Raw genomic sequence first — 15,248 nt, forward strand, 5'->3', positions numbered from 1 at the left:
TTTTGCCAACTTCAACCTGAAACTACACAGGGAGGGGGATTCTGGAAAACAGCCAATTGGACATGAAAACCTTCTACCGGAAGACATCTTGGGCTCTTAAAATAAAAAGATTTCCCTGCCGGGCACAGTGGCTCATGACTGTAATCCCAGCACTTTGGGAGGCCAAGGTGGGCGGATCACCCAAGGTCAGTAGTTCAAGACCAGCCTGGTCAACATGGTGAAACCCTGTCTCTATCAAAAGCACAAAAAGAATCAGCTGGGCATCGTGGGGTGCACCTGTAATCCCAGCTACTTGGGAGGCTGAGGCAGGAGAATCGCTTGAACCCGGGAGGAGGAGGTTGCAGTGAACCAAGTTGGCACTACTATACTCCAGCCTGGGCAACAGAGTGAGACTCTGTTTCAATAAATAAATAAATAAATAAATAAATAAACAAACTCCATGTTATAGAGATGTCGATCACATCTAGTATTTCAGTTTAACACAATCCCAAATACCAACAGAATTTCAGGGAGGTGGGGAGAGTTGTCAATAAATGTACTAATACAGTTCCACTAGAAAAATTAAAATGTAAGAATAGTCAGGAAAAATTTCAAAAAGAAGAGGGGCATCTGACTAACAAGATGTTAAAACATATAATAAAATTACAAAAATCAAATCTGTTTAGTATTGGAGAAAAACCTAATCAATGCAAGAAAACGCTTGAGAAACAGATCTAAATATATATGGGAATTTTAAGGTAAAAGTGGAATTTCAATTCAGTAAAGAAAAGTGGATTTTAAAAATGATGTTGAAACACATTTGAGGAAGACCTTAAAGCACAGGACAGAAAACCTAGAAGCCAAAAAAGAAAAGACTAATAAAAAATGACTACCTTAACATAGAAAACTTTTTAATAGAAAAAAATATATAATAAACAAAGTTGAAAGACCCACAGTAAACATTGGAAAGCATATGTACACGAGAGTTAATTTATTTTGTTTAAAAAGAATTCATACCAAAGAAAGAAAAGAAAAAGGACTAAGACAAAATTTTAAAAGCAGAAGATCAGCAATGCAATAGAAAACTGGAGATATGTATATATACGAAGTTTACCAAAAATACATAAACAGCCAATAAACTGTTTGAAAAGATGTTCAACCTCATTGATAAATAAAGAAATGAATGTTAAATGAATCATAAAATGTTATTTTTCACCAGTCCAGTGAGCAAATACTAGAGAGCTTGATCTACCCAGTACTACCAAGAGTGGAGAAAGAGGCACCTCATACTCTCCATTTCTCGAGTCATTTCTATCCCTCACATAAGTGGCTCCTCTGGGTTGGTTTATCTTCCCTTTATCTCTTCACGCCAAGCATGAATTCAGTTCCTTTCCTTTTCAACCCAAAGGGCAGCTAAGACCAGAATGTGCTGTTGAACAAAACTTCATGAGTGATTGAGGAGTAGTATAGATAGAATTTGGAGAGTAATTTTAGCTGCTACAAAACATGCTTACTCACATCTTGACCCTACTCCTAAATTCCCATCTTACTCTTAAATGTCTTCCATGAGACAGAGGCCAGCTTGCCCCTCATATCCAGAATCTCTAGGTCTCTCCCATCCTAAGCTCCATAAAAGCTTCAGCCTCAACCCCAGGAGGACCTCCCTTACTCCAGTCTGAGGGACACTCATTTCAAGCCTCAGGATGACTGACAGTGGGAAGATTAACTCTTTCTCAGTAGACAAAATCACAATAGTCGATGGTATATTTCTCAAAATCTGTTGATCAGCATTGTGTGAAAGTTATTAATAGCCCATTTTAATCAATATTTAGGAAAAACACTTCTTTAACTCTTCAAGCATGTAACTGTCCATCTCAAAATACATTAAATTCATAGTACTAAATTGAACTCTTAAAATCTTCCATTATATCCTCTGAAGTCAGATCCATAGTGACTTCAAGTTTTCGTCAAGAACTTTAGGTGAGCACTTGCTTTACACTCATTCTGATGATGAAGCCAAACCAAATTTGCTCCAAGTGTGAACTAGTAACTCCACTGCCTCCAGTAACTAAAAATGAAGGACGCTCCGAAGGACAGTTATCTCAATAAAAGACAATTTAAAATTCTGTCTTCATCAAACATTCAGCTTCATGTCCATTCCAATTTTCTATACTGTGCATACATTATTTCTGTATTTGGAACAAATTAATGAATGCCCTTTAAAATAATCCTTTAGTCATTTGAGTTTAGAGGACAAAGCATATTTCCATGAGTATAACCATTCTAAAAAACTAACCATCCTCTACAGAATCAATTATAGACAAACTTGGGACTTGATTAAGGTTCATCTTGGGGCTCATTTGCTTCTCCTTTTGGTCTCCTCAGCCCTTCTTCATGAAGCATCTCTTCTTTCTGGTTCTTAACTACTCACTGAGCTGTTAAACTAACCCGGATATGACCCAGTGCCTTCTCTATAGTGTTACGACTAGGTTTCTTCTACCACTAGTTGTGATTTAAATCAGAAAATCAAAAATCACACCAAAATTTTACAAAAGCACCTTTTGTGTAACACAGGGGACTTCAGACATTCGTGATGCTGCAAATATCACCACTGAGTCTATTTGTAAGCTTTCTCCTTCCCCTCACCTTCCATTTGCTTCTTCTATTGCTACAAATAGATAGAAAAGAGAGTGTTCTGATTTTGTTAAGAATTCAAGAGCAGAGGCTGGTTGTGGTGGCTCACACCTGTAATCCCAGTACTTTGGAGGCTGAGGCAGGAGGATTGCTTGAACCCAGGAATTCCAGAGCAGCCTGAGCAACATGGCAAAAGCTCATCTCTACAAAAAATGCAAAAATTAGCCAGATATGGTGGCATGTGCCTGTAGTCCCAGCTACTCAGAAGGCTGAGATGGGAGGATTGCTCAAGCCTGGGAGGCAGAGGTTGCAGTAAGCCATGATCATGCCACTGCACTCCAGCCTGGGCAACAGAGCCAGACCCTGTCTCAAAAAACAAAAAAAAAAAAAAAGAAAAAACAAAAAAAGAAAAAAAAAATATCTCACTTTTGAAAGAAAGCATTCATATTGCAAACCAGGCAATCAAGACAGCTGTAAAGAAAATCTCACAACATGGAAATGAAGACCCATCTCACATTTATCATGGCCCACAGCTGGCAACTAGGAAGCTTAAGATAAGCTTTGTGACATATTTTAATAAATCTTCACAAATAAACCATCTCAACTCAACCCATGCTATCTTTTCCTCTCCTTTGTTTTTCCCACATAGGAGTTTTTCTACCTCTGTATGTTTTCAAAATAAAGAGCTCTTTTCTCAGTCATCATCAACGGTTACTATTAAGAATTGCAGATGGAATACAATCTGTTTAGCTTAACTGAAGGCTGGCCCTTGTTCGTAAGAGTTCAGACACTGTTTTATTTACCTTCATAAACATTGTAACTTGCCCACAAGGAAAAGTACACATACTCACAGTGGTCTTTCTGAAGAGCTTTCTCTTTCATGATCTAGAAGGGAAATTTCATGTCGGGGTATAAAAGAGAGGAAAATATTTGGCAAAAGTTTGAAAACGTGATAATAGTTTCAAAGATTTAGGAGATAAGATTAGGAAGCTTGCTGAACATTTGAAGAATAAAGCAGTGCATTAATTAAGGAAATTTTATTTGATTTAGGAAAGATTTCTTCGTTAAACATGTTTATGCAATTGCAGTTCCCAAAGTAGTTATGCTATTAAATGAAATATTTTGTCTTTTCCATAGTATCTTTGCATATACTTTGCCCATTTATCATTATTATGGCAGGCAGCCTCTAAAATAACCCCAGGAATCCCTACTTCTTTGGTATTTCCCAGGTGACCTCTTCCTCTTGAGTAACTTGTTCCTAAACAATAGAATACAGCAATGTTGCACAGATATCACTTCTGTAATTAGGTTATACAAGACTGTGACTTGCCTCTGGCTTACAGACTGTCTCTGTAGCTGGCTTTGATGAAGTGGCCAGCCTTGTTAGAGAAGCCCACATTGCAAGGAATTGAGGGTGGCCACTGGCCAACAGCCACGTAGGAACTGAGGCACTTATGTTCAAGCAACTGAATCTTGCCAACAATCACATAAATGAGCTTGGAAGTAAATCCTTCCCCAGTTGAGCTTTCAAGTGAGACCCCAGCACAAAGAGAGCCTTTGATGGCAACCTTGCAAAAGACCATGAAGCAGAGAATCCAGCTAAACCATGCCCAGATTCTTGACCCAAAGAACCTGTAAGGCAATAAATATATGTTGTTTTAAGTCATTAAGTTTTAAAATAATTTATTCATCATGAGCCTCAGAACATGCTACCCCAAAATGTGGCACCTTGGCATATTGAGTATTTTAAGCAGGAGGAATTTGAGACAACAGCAGAAATAAGAAGGTCTCTCTGATCTCTCACTTCTCCCCTGACACAGGCCATACAAGAATTTTCTGACCTTTTTCTAAAGTAGTTCATAAGACCCTCATTCCAGAGAGGTCCTCCCTATACCTAAAGGAAAGGAATGAAGACACAGAGGTGCCGAGAAGAATCTCAATAAACAGGTCGTGCTAAGTTCCCTGTCCCCCAAGTTTATTACCATTCAATCGCACACTTGTGCCCTCCAGACATACAACTCCCCGTAAAAATACACAGATGTCCCTGTTTCTTTGGGTCTACATTTCTAAAGTCTCTTGTATCATATAAAACTTATGTAATTAAGCCTGTATTCTTTTCCCTTTTTTTCAGGTTTCTGTAAACCATTTATTTTATTTTTACTATGCAACAACAATGTCAACATTAGTCATATTACTAATCACTTTCACAATGGCTTTCTGAGTTTAACGAGCAATCTGAATTAGGTCTTGTGTTACCAGTTGAAGATAGTGTTCTTGTATTCCATAAATGGATACCTTTCCTAGGGTCAAAATTATTAATGTCTGGAGAATTCAACTGAAAGATCAGGACATCCATCATACTTTCACCCTTGATTTCAGCATGCATATGTGACTTGGTCTGTTTCTTCTGACTAAAGCCACGTTCTGCTTCAGCTGAACTTGCAGGGAGGGTCAGCACTAGGTTGTACGCCTTTCTCTTATTAATCTGTTTTTTGTTATAGGGGTGTCAGCCATAAACTTTGCAATGGGTGAGAAAAGAAACCTCTTCTCTCCTACATTACACAACAATAGATAACTAATACAAGCACTTATTTCTCTTTTTGGAAATATCCATGGTACCCACTATTTGCTGTAAACATAAGTTACTACATACTTGTGAAATGACTTAGCATTTTATTTCTAAGGGGAGGAATTGAGCAAGGCCTGTTTGTTCAGATTCTTCTTGGTGCCTCCGTGTCTTCATTCCTCTCCTTTAGGTATAGGGAGAAACTCTCAGTGTCTGGGAATTCTGGTTCAGAGAGTAGGTAGGGTACTTGTATTTATAATTATTAATTTGGTGCAAAAGTAATTGCAGTTTTTGCCATTGAAAGTAAGGGCAAAAATCGCAATTACTTTTGCACCAAGCTAATACCAGCTATTTTGGCTTTAATTATCATGGCCTTGTCCACATTTAAAATGAAACTACCTGAAGGAAGTAACTCAGATACAAGGTTATCAATTTACCTCTTTACCTGAGTATATGAGTCAGTTGTTTCGTTTTAGACTCCTCTGAAACCAGGTTTTTATAAGAAAGGACTGGGTCCCTCATGGGGTAGAAAAGCTGCAAGGTTATAAGCTCAGAAAACAATTTCAAAATCATATCATGTGCTTGCACTACCTGCTTCAATAGCAAGAGAAATGATACTCAGGAGATACACAAAAACTCATATTCCCCCTTTTTGTGTTCTTTGGCCGTAACTTTTTACTATGCTTCTCATACACAACTAAATTGGATTGACAGACGTAATGGAATCGGGCTTATAAACAAATTTTCTTTGGTTCCATAAATGAAAGATGCAAACAGTTCTATTGATGGATGAAATGTAATAATGGGGTTCATTTTGCTGCAGAACTTCTCATCTGGGACTTTTCCACCACCACCAGCAGCAGCCCAGAGTGAGTCTGGAAATGCTTGTTTGCGTGTTTGTTTTTGACAATGACTGGGCCATGATGGTTTTTATCTCAGACACCTTATTACTCTTCTGTGCTCTAGGCTTTGTCAGCACACTTCAGTCAACAGATATATATAACCAACATGGAATCTTGGGAGGAAAATACAGAGTCTTGATCCCTTTCTTCCCAGAAGGACTCCAGCCTCCTTAAAGTGTCTACCCCTGCTCCAGCAAACTTCAAGTCACATTTATCAATTGTTTCTCAAAAAAACAAAAAGAGGAAGTTTAAGCTCCTCCTCACTGAATACCCTAGAACAGCTGTCCTCAACTTGTTGGTACCAGGGACCAGTTTCATGGAAGACAATTTTTCCACAGATGGTGGAGGGGACGTTTTGGGTATGATTCAAGTGCATTACATTTATTATGCACTTTATTTCTATTACCATTACATTGTAATATATAATGAAATAATTATACAACTCACCATAATGTAGAATCAGTGGGAGCCCTGAGCTTGTTTTCCTGCAACTAGATGGTCCCATCTGGGGGCGATGGGAGACAGTGACAGATCATCAGGCATTAGATTCTCATAAGGAGTTCGTAACCTAGATCCCTCACATGCACAGTTCACAATAGGATTCATGTTCCCATGAGAATCTAATTGCCCCCACTGATCTGACAGGAGGCAGAGCTGAGGCAGGAATGTGAGTGATGGGGAGCGGCTGTAAATACAGTTGAAGCTTCGCTCACTCACCCACTGCTCACTTCCTGCTGTGCAGCCCAGTTCCTAACAGGCCACGGACCAGAACCTGTCCACAGTAATCATGGTAGGTAAGGCTTACTTACTATATTTTAATGTACCTAGCATTCAGCTAAGCACTTTAAGTGTTTCATCTATTATAATACACATCCCAATTCTATGTGGGGGATATTCTTAGGATTCTCATTTTACAAACAAACAAAACCGCAAGCTTAGATAGGATAAACAATGTGTGAAGCAGAGTGTCACAAGTTTTGTTTCCCAAGAAGCAGACTGCAGTGATTAGCATGAAGGAGGTTATCAGGGAGTAGAGTACTCTTAGGCTCCATCCCTGAGGAAGACAGATGGGGAAGAAAGAAAAGATGAGCTGGGTGGAGCCTCAGCAAAGCCTTCTGCCAACCCCATGGGCAGCTCTGTGGCTGGGATGGCCCCTGCAGAATCACTTGAGTTTGGGCCAGGAAGCCTTGCGACTGGTAGTTGGATAGAGGCTACCCCAGGAAGGCTAAATGGCCTTGAGCAAGATTGATCTCTTCAGCTAAGGCAATTCCTGAAGGGGATTGGCAGCTGAGAGGTTTCTACCACTCCCAGCAGCTGAGAAAATACATCCTTCACTCCTGCAGTGGGACCTGGGCAGTGCATCTGGCAACCACCACAGGGAGCTAACTGCAGTTTAAGTCTGTTGCTCTAGGATGTTAAAGAATTGCTGTTAGGAAGAAAATTGTTATTTTTTGTTTAGAACAGCCTCTTTGGTTATGAAAAGGGAGGCCCCTCTAAACTTACATAAATGAAAAAGAACACAAAGAAAGCGCCAAATTGCCCCACATAACAGAAGCAGGGCTGTAGGACTGGCCCCTGGAAGCTTTGGAGGTTGTAAGGGCCCTGAAGACTCAAAGAAGAGGAGGAGAAAAGCCCTAGCAACAAGCAGCAGGTGACAGCTGGGGGCATGGCTTGCCTGTGAAAGGCTCCCACGTGAGGCTGGCCATGAGTCATCAAATATTTAAATGTAGGTTGTTCGCTATTCTAATATTCTGTTTGGTTGGTGATCCCCCTCTGAAAACTTCAGTAAATGTCTGCCACACAGCACGTCTTTGTTAGTGAAGCTTTGGAGAACTATAGAAAAAGCTAGTCCCTGCCCACAGAGAAGCAGGGAAGCAAGCTGGATAGTTGAAAAATTCAAAAGGCAGGAAATTATGAACCTCCCTGAGAACCTTGGAAATACTGGAAAGGGCACTGAATCTTGTACTGCATGTGGGATGGGGAGCTATTCAATGTATTTGGCTACTAAAGGAAAGGATTATACTCAGAAAACTGGAGGGCTTTGGAATATCCAGTTTATACTTTCGCAAAAGAAAATATGATCATCTTTGCTTGGGAAACTCAAGAAAGTGCTTCAGAGAGGAAAAAGACACATGAGCTGGGAATTGGAGGAGGGGTAGGAGATATATAGGTGTACAGAGATAGAGCAGGTGGAATAAAAATGCATCCCGGCCCAAGGGAATAGCATGTAAGGCCTAAGGAATAATAGAAACTGTGCCAAAAACTCCAGTGAATCTGGAGTATGGAACTTCAAAAAAACAAAAGAGAGATGACTCAGGGCTTTATATGCCATGCTGCAGAGCTTGGCTTTCATTGTAGAAGCTCCTGCTTGTCAACGAGTTCACATCTACCCACTGCAGTAAATGTGGTAGGCCAGGACTTAAAGAAAAAAATGCAAATAAATGAGGCTCATCTTTTTGAAACATAAATTTTACATAAAGATTAGAAGAGAAGGACTTTTTTTTAAGATTAAAACAACATGGCAGTATTCTGCAGTAGAATACAAAATTTCCACAGTTTTTTAAATAAAAAATAAGGTTTCAAATAGATTTCCTGATTGATTTGGTCAGTTCTTGCCATATTCTCTGCCCTCTCATATGAAAATAACTTTGATGAAACTCTTTTTTTTCCTTCTTTTTTTTTTTTTTTTACAGGAGTCAGGAGAGGTGGGGGGGGTGGTGGGAATTTCTAATGAAACTCTTACGTAGGGTGCTGAGAAGTGTTAAGCAGAAGAGTAAAATTATCATCAATTATATTTAGCTTTGTGTTGTTTCTATTTCATGTGTTTCAATTTTATGTCCTCCCTTCCCCAAATTTTGTTGTAGTTTATAACATGGCAAGGGGATAGAGAGAAAGAGAGACAATGACGAGAACAAGATGGAAACGGTGCACACATGCCGCAGGCTGGCTGTGCAGGATGGACCTCGTGGGACATCTATCCCTTGGTGATATTTTCAATGGGTTTGTCATTGGTTTGCTTAGTCCCTAACTTTGCCACCTGATTATCTGGGTTTTTTTTTTTTAATAACAGCTTTATTGAGATAGGGGGCTTAATACCTAGGTGATGGGTTACAGGTGCAGCAAACCACCATGGCACATGTTTACCTATGTAACAAACCTGCACATCCTGCACATGTATCCCACAACTTAAAATTAACTATATTAAATTACATTTTTTAAAAAATGAAGTCCTGATACATGCTACATCATAGATGGATCTTGAAAAACATGCTCAATGAAAGAAGCCAGCCATGAAAGGCCCTATACTGTATGATGTCATTTGTATGTAGGTCCAGAATAGGCAGATCTATGATCTGGGTTTTATCAGGCTGCCAGTTCATCCATGATTGAGCAAATCCCAGAGAACTGAGTCACACTCATTAAACCAGAAGATTTTTTTCACAAAACTATTGACAACATGTATTAGTCTGCTTGATGAGTTGTCATAATAAAATACCATAGACTGGGTGGCTTAAACAATAGAAATTTTTATTTTCTCACAGCTCTGGAGTCTGGAAGTCCAAGATCAATGTTTCAGCAGGGTTGGGTTCTATGAGGACTGTCTTGCTGGCTTACAGGTGGCCACCTTCTCATTGTGTTCCCACATGGCCTTTCTTTGCTGCCTGCACTTGGAGAGGGAGAACTCTCTCTTCCTCCTCCTACGAAACCACTCACAAGGGCCCCACCCTCATGACCTAATCTAACCCTAATTATTTCCCAAAGTCCTCCCTCCAAATACCATCACACTGGGGGTTAAGGCTTCAACAGGGTGGGGGACACAATGTACAGTCTATAACGCAATATATCCAACATCAAAAAGGAATGTATTCTCCTAGCAGAAGAAAGATGAATAACACATTTTCTACCTGAATTGCCTATGTTTAAAAATTCTAATCTGTGTAATATTTTGGAGAAGACTTGCCATTGCCATTTGGTTCAAATTCAAATGGACTCTGGATGGGATCAACTGCAACCTTGCAATGGGGGGTGATTAATGGAAGTAAGGGACGGGTAGACAGCAACCACTTATTCAGAGAAAGGTTTGGAAAAGCATCAGGATTCCTCCTCCTTCTTCTGTAGTTCTAGCTCAGAAATCCCTACAAAGGCTTTGTTGCTGGCTCTGGACGTTGATCTATGTCTACCTACAAACACAAGTGGACCAGGCTAGTTCAGAGCTTCAGACACCTGGGACACGGGGACGACCTTTAGCCACAGGGTTGAAAGCACTGTGGGCATTATAAATTGGGGCATTGAATTTGAAAGAGAATAAAAGAGCCTATACAATCTTTCAATCCATTCATATGTCCTTACATCCTGAAATATTCTCCTTATGGAAATTTAAAGAATCAGAGTATGTTCTAAGGAAGGCATGGGAGGGGTCACTAATTTTGGCAGATCGTGACACACTGTGGTTCCCCTGTCCTTGAGAAGAGAAATTTGCATTCACACTTCTGTGTGGTGAACACAATCACAGCCAAGGGAACTAGATGGTCTGTGACAAACATCCCTCAGGCTGCTGCATTTGGGGAGATGACATCTGCTTCACTAAGAGGCTGACCTCTCTAGGTGTACTAAAGGCAAGGAGGCCTCAGCCAGATAAACACTAGCACTACCCACTTTTTTTGGCCTTCTTTTTCTAAACAGCATAGAGACTAATCCCTCCTCTTATAAAACTACTTCAGGGAAAGTAAAACAAATTAGAGCACATATTCTTTCATATTAACTGCATTTTAAAGTCTGCAGTGAGATTTGGGGAATTCCATAGCCCAGTGAACCATAAGGGTGCCATTTTCTGCCCTTTCCTTCAAATTCTGGAATGTCTGGCTCCTTATGGAGTGACTAGAGTTTGTGAACACAGTGAAAGCCAAGCTTTTGACGAATGTTGTTTTACAAAATAGGTGAAAGTACACAAAACATAATAGTTTATCAATAATTAAATACCTGATGATGAATTGATACTTGACTGGTGATATGACAAATGGAATTCGTCTTTTAGATAAAAGAAGCTCATAATAAAATCCTTCAATAATTAAAGCCCCTTGGCTAAGGCCCAAGACCCTCCTGACACTGAGCAGAGCAAACAGCTTTTAGTGAGGTCCCAGAATGCTTACTCTGAGATATCTTTGTCCTTCTAAACAATTAGCAGCTCTGTGGAAGGGCAATGGAATAACTGTCTGGGTGCCCCTTGACATTGAGAGATCTAAAGGAATTTTTTTTTCTTTCCTCTAAAATCTACTGTGATCAAAGAAGACTTAAGGGTGTCAAGAAGAAAAACAAGCTAATGCAATTTGTATTGAATTTTGAAAAATCTTTCCCTGTAGCCATGGGTAACTGGATAAGAAAACACTAAACAAGTCCCTTTGGGGATATTACATGATGGTATTCAATTTTGTATCTTGCCTCCTGTATTGGGGATTTCTTCAAGATACGAACAGGCTCTGAGAGACAGACTTATATAAATAGAAGCATTACTCAGTGATGAGATTACCGTTGGCTATAAGGCAAAATTACTTCTAAATGGATCATGACATTAAAAAAAAAGATTTCTGGTTTCAGTGCTAGAAGAAAGCAGCCTAAGCATTTTAAAGGCTACTCATAAAGCTCCAAAAAGTCACATATGAAATTATTTCAGATACAGAAGGAAATTGTAATGATGAACATATTCAATTTACCTTTGAGAGAACCACCAAATTCCTCTCTACACTCCCCACCCTCAATCCCCTACCCAGACATCAGGGCAACATAAGGAATCATATTAGAAAGGGTAGTTTTGATTTATTGCTACAAGAGATGTGGAAGAGAAACTTTACGTGATTAGTTAAAAATTTCCCCCACTGGGAGCAAGCCTCCAATGTAACTCTAAAATCAGAACTCCCTCTGTTAGCAGGCTATGTACTTAATTAAGGTCTGAACTGTCAATGTTCAATATGCTAATTATGTGCTTAAGAACACTGATTATAATTTTTAATCTATCACTCTGCTGGATATGGTACCTTCTGGATATATAATTACATAACCAAGGAATCTTAAAATACTCTCAGGTTGCCTTTTCCCAGTCAAGTCACATCATTCATGTAGTTAACATAATTTTTGGCTGTATAACCACAAAAACATACTGGGATTCTTCCTCCATCTATGCCAGAAATTTTCAGACACGTCCCTAATTCTTCATCTGAAATAGTCATCTTATTTTCTTTCATCTAAGGAATTCTTCTTTACCATAGGCAGAATAATGTCCCCAGACACCTCAGTGCTGTAAAACGAGTTCCTCCCCTAGTGTGGATAGAAGGGAGGAAGACTGGCTCAGAGAGACCAGAGTGTCTTATCTCCAGTCTAGACTATGACTCCTGGAAATTCCAGGATGCCAGTATTCACAGTCCCTGGGATTTAAAAACAAGCATCAATGTACAAATGATACTCAATGGGTTCTGCATTTCCTCCCTGGAAATGTATATTTCAGACAAGTCAGGATTCTTCTATTCATATTAACCATTTCATGTCACGTCTTTTATGGGGGGCCATCAATATTGCTTTTCTCTGGAACATACCCCAACTCAGATCCATGGTATTGTATGTCTAGAAAGACGGGCAGAGTGTGGAGTAAACTGAAGTCATCATGATCTCTGTAACACCCTGAGGCTTCTATTCCCCCATGGACATTCCATGAAGGGAAGGAACATTCTTCTAACTCAAAAAACCACCAAAGGAGAGCAGGGAGGACGTCATACCTCGGCTGGTGGGTGCAGCGGGAGCCACACAACTCACCTCAGGCCTCTTCCCTGATGGGCATGATGGTAGCCAGTCTCCAGGACAGTCCCAGTTGAAGCTCCAGAGGGAAAGGGGATCAATCAGTCACCAGCTGCCTCCCTGGCCACAATTGCAAAAGGGAGCAAGGACTCAAATGGACCTGTAAAAGGAAAATAAATCTCACAACCCTAAAATCACCAAGCCAAAGGGAAAAGTTAAGCTGAGAACTGCTAGTCAGGCAAAGCCTGCCTCCCATTTTATTCCTAAATAAGAAAGCCACAAAGATTTAAAAAGCTACACACCTCCCTCATATTTGTCTACAAGGAAATTCCTTGTGGGCCTCGAGATCTTTAGCCTAAAATGGTTCTGTTGAATTTCACCTTGGCAATGTAAATTGATAGCTTATCTTCACAGGTGCCAAAGGACAGATAGAGCTCAAAGTCTTCCCTCTGCTCACCTGAGACAGATGTAATTTGGATTCTTTCCTCTGCCCTACTGTTTCTGTAAAAATGCAGATTCACTAAGCCAGACTAAGGCATAAGTGACTATTCCTCTACCTCCCTCTCACGTGTAAATTGTGTATTCAGTGAGAGGCTAATCAGAGAATGCAACTGTTTGTCTCTTAACTATCTATGACCTGAAAGCCCCCACACCCCCACCCTTCAAATTGTCCCGTCTTTCCAGACCAAACCAATGTACATCTTACCCATATTGACTGATGTCTCATGTCTCCATAAAATGTATAAAACCAAGCTGTGCCCCAACTACCTTGGGCACATGTTGTCAAGACCTCCTGAGGCTGTGTCATGGGCCTGTCCTTAACTTTGGTAAAATAAACTTCCTAAATGGACTGATACCTGTCTCAGATACTTTTGGGTTCACAGACCCACTGTGACCCTCTTTGAAACGCTGAGAAACTCTTCCCTTGCACAGGGAAGCTGTGCAAGGCGGCTCCTTGTGAGCAGACGAGGGAAAGGAGCCCTTTGGATGTGCCCTGGGCTGAAGGTGGTTGCATTTTTCCTTAGACTGCTGAAGCCTGGAACACTTGGGTTTCACAAGTAATGGCAAAACAGTATAAAGGGGGCTGTTGCTGGGATAGGGCTCAAACAACTAGAAAACAAAAGAGAAACAGGAGGTGATGAGGACAAGGGTTTGGGAGAGTCAGGTAAGGCTTAAGAGGAGATCAGCCTTAAGTGGGGGCAAGAAAGAGAAGCAGGAGTAGTTCATCAGGCTGACTAGGGGGAAGATGCAAAGGCCCAGAGCAACAAAACCACAGAGTGAGTTTGGAGATTGGAAGGTGGGTCCATGTAGCTGCTGAGGTGGTGGCTGAAGAGAGGAGAGGGCATCTGGAGGGAGCCCTCAAACCCATTCCACAGGCCCTGACTTTTCTCTAAGTCACAGGAAGTCACCATCAGGTTTAAGTGGCAACTCCGTCTCCTGAGATTTGAGTTTAGGAAAGATTGCAAGAGCAGCATGGGGAAGGAAAGACTGAGGAGAACAAGGCTAGAGATGGGGTCTGCTCAACTGTCCAGGGAAGAGAGGAAAGAGCTCTTTGCTAAGGCAGTGACAAGGGGATGGAGAGGAGTGGACTACAAAAAAAGAAAAACTTCCTCTAAGCAAGAGGAATCAAAACATTTTACCTTAATAAGAGATTTGATGGTTTCCAAACTCATATCCAGCTCAATTAATCTTCACACAAACCCACCAAGTCAAGTAAAGTCAATAGTGCTTTACTTCTAGAGGAAGGAATGGGTGGGTTCCAGGTGGTTGATCAGAGGTACGAAGCTCCCCCCAAGAAAGACTACACACCCAAGCCTGCACTTTCCCACTGTACCACCATGCCTGACACTGATGAGCTTCTGTTTTGCAAAGCTGATAACTATACTCAGAAAAAGTACATGTGATTTGAGAGAAATCCCACTGGCAAAGCGACTAAGTCAAGAAAGAGGAATTCTCAAGGAAAGAATAGTTCTTTCTGTTGGCCAGAAAAATAGTACTGCTTTGAGAGCCATTTTTAGAACAGTTAAATAACTTTTAAAATTACATGAAAGATCCAATCTTATTTGAGGGTTTTTTATTGTTTTGAAATATTTTATTATTTTGTATTTTATTTTCTGTATTTTAATAGGGCCTATTTTTACCCAGAGATATGATTTAGAGAATTATGTTACTTGGGAGAAGTAAGATAGTTTATGTATCTCAGAGATACATAAAAGTGAATTAGCCCCTCGAATTCAGAAATCTGCATACCTGTATCTCTTTGGAACAAGCAATGTTAAGAAGCTAAATACATTAATAAGTGTTCTATCTACCTAAAATTCACATACACTGTAATGAAAGAGTTCTGTGTTCAGCCACTTAACTGAGTATGTTTTATGCTG

General features: G+C 40.2%; 1 long non-coding RNA gene across 2 annotated transcripts in view; it reads right to left on the bottom strand.

Moving 5' to 3' along the window:
• The window catches only part of LOC129143330 (uncharacterized), a 296,072-nt gene that overhangs the window by 253,780 nt on the left and 27,044 nt on the right, over positions 1-15,248 (bottom strand). For both annotated transcript variants that reach the window (XR_010149875.1, XR_010149874.1), the window contains exon 2: positions 12,886-13,027. This is a non-coding gene — a long non-coding RNA (uncharacterized LOC129143330). The remainder of the gene's footprint in view (positions 1-12,885; positions 13,028-15,248) is intronic.

The sequence above is a fragment of the Pan troglodytes genome, chromosome 13 (assembly GCF_028858775.2).
Source record: "Pan troglodytes isolate AG18354 chromosome 13, NHGRI_mPanTro3-v2.0_pri, whole genome shotgun sequence".
In the NCBI taxonomy this organism is placed as follows: Eukaryota; Metazoa; Chordata; class Mammalia; order Primates; family Hominidae; genus Pan; species Pan troglodytes.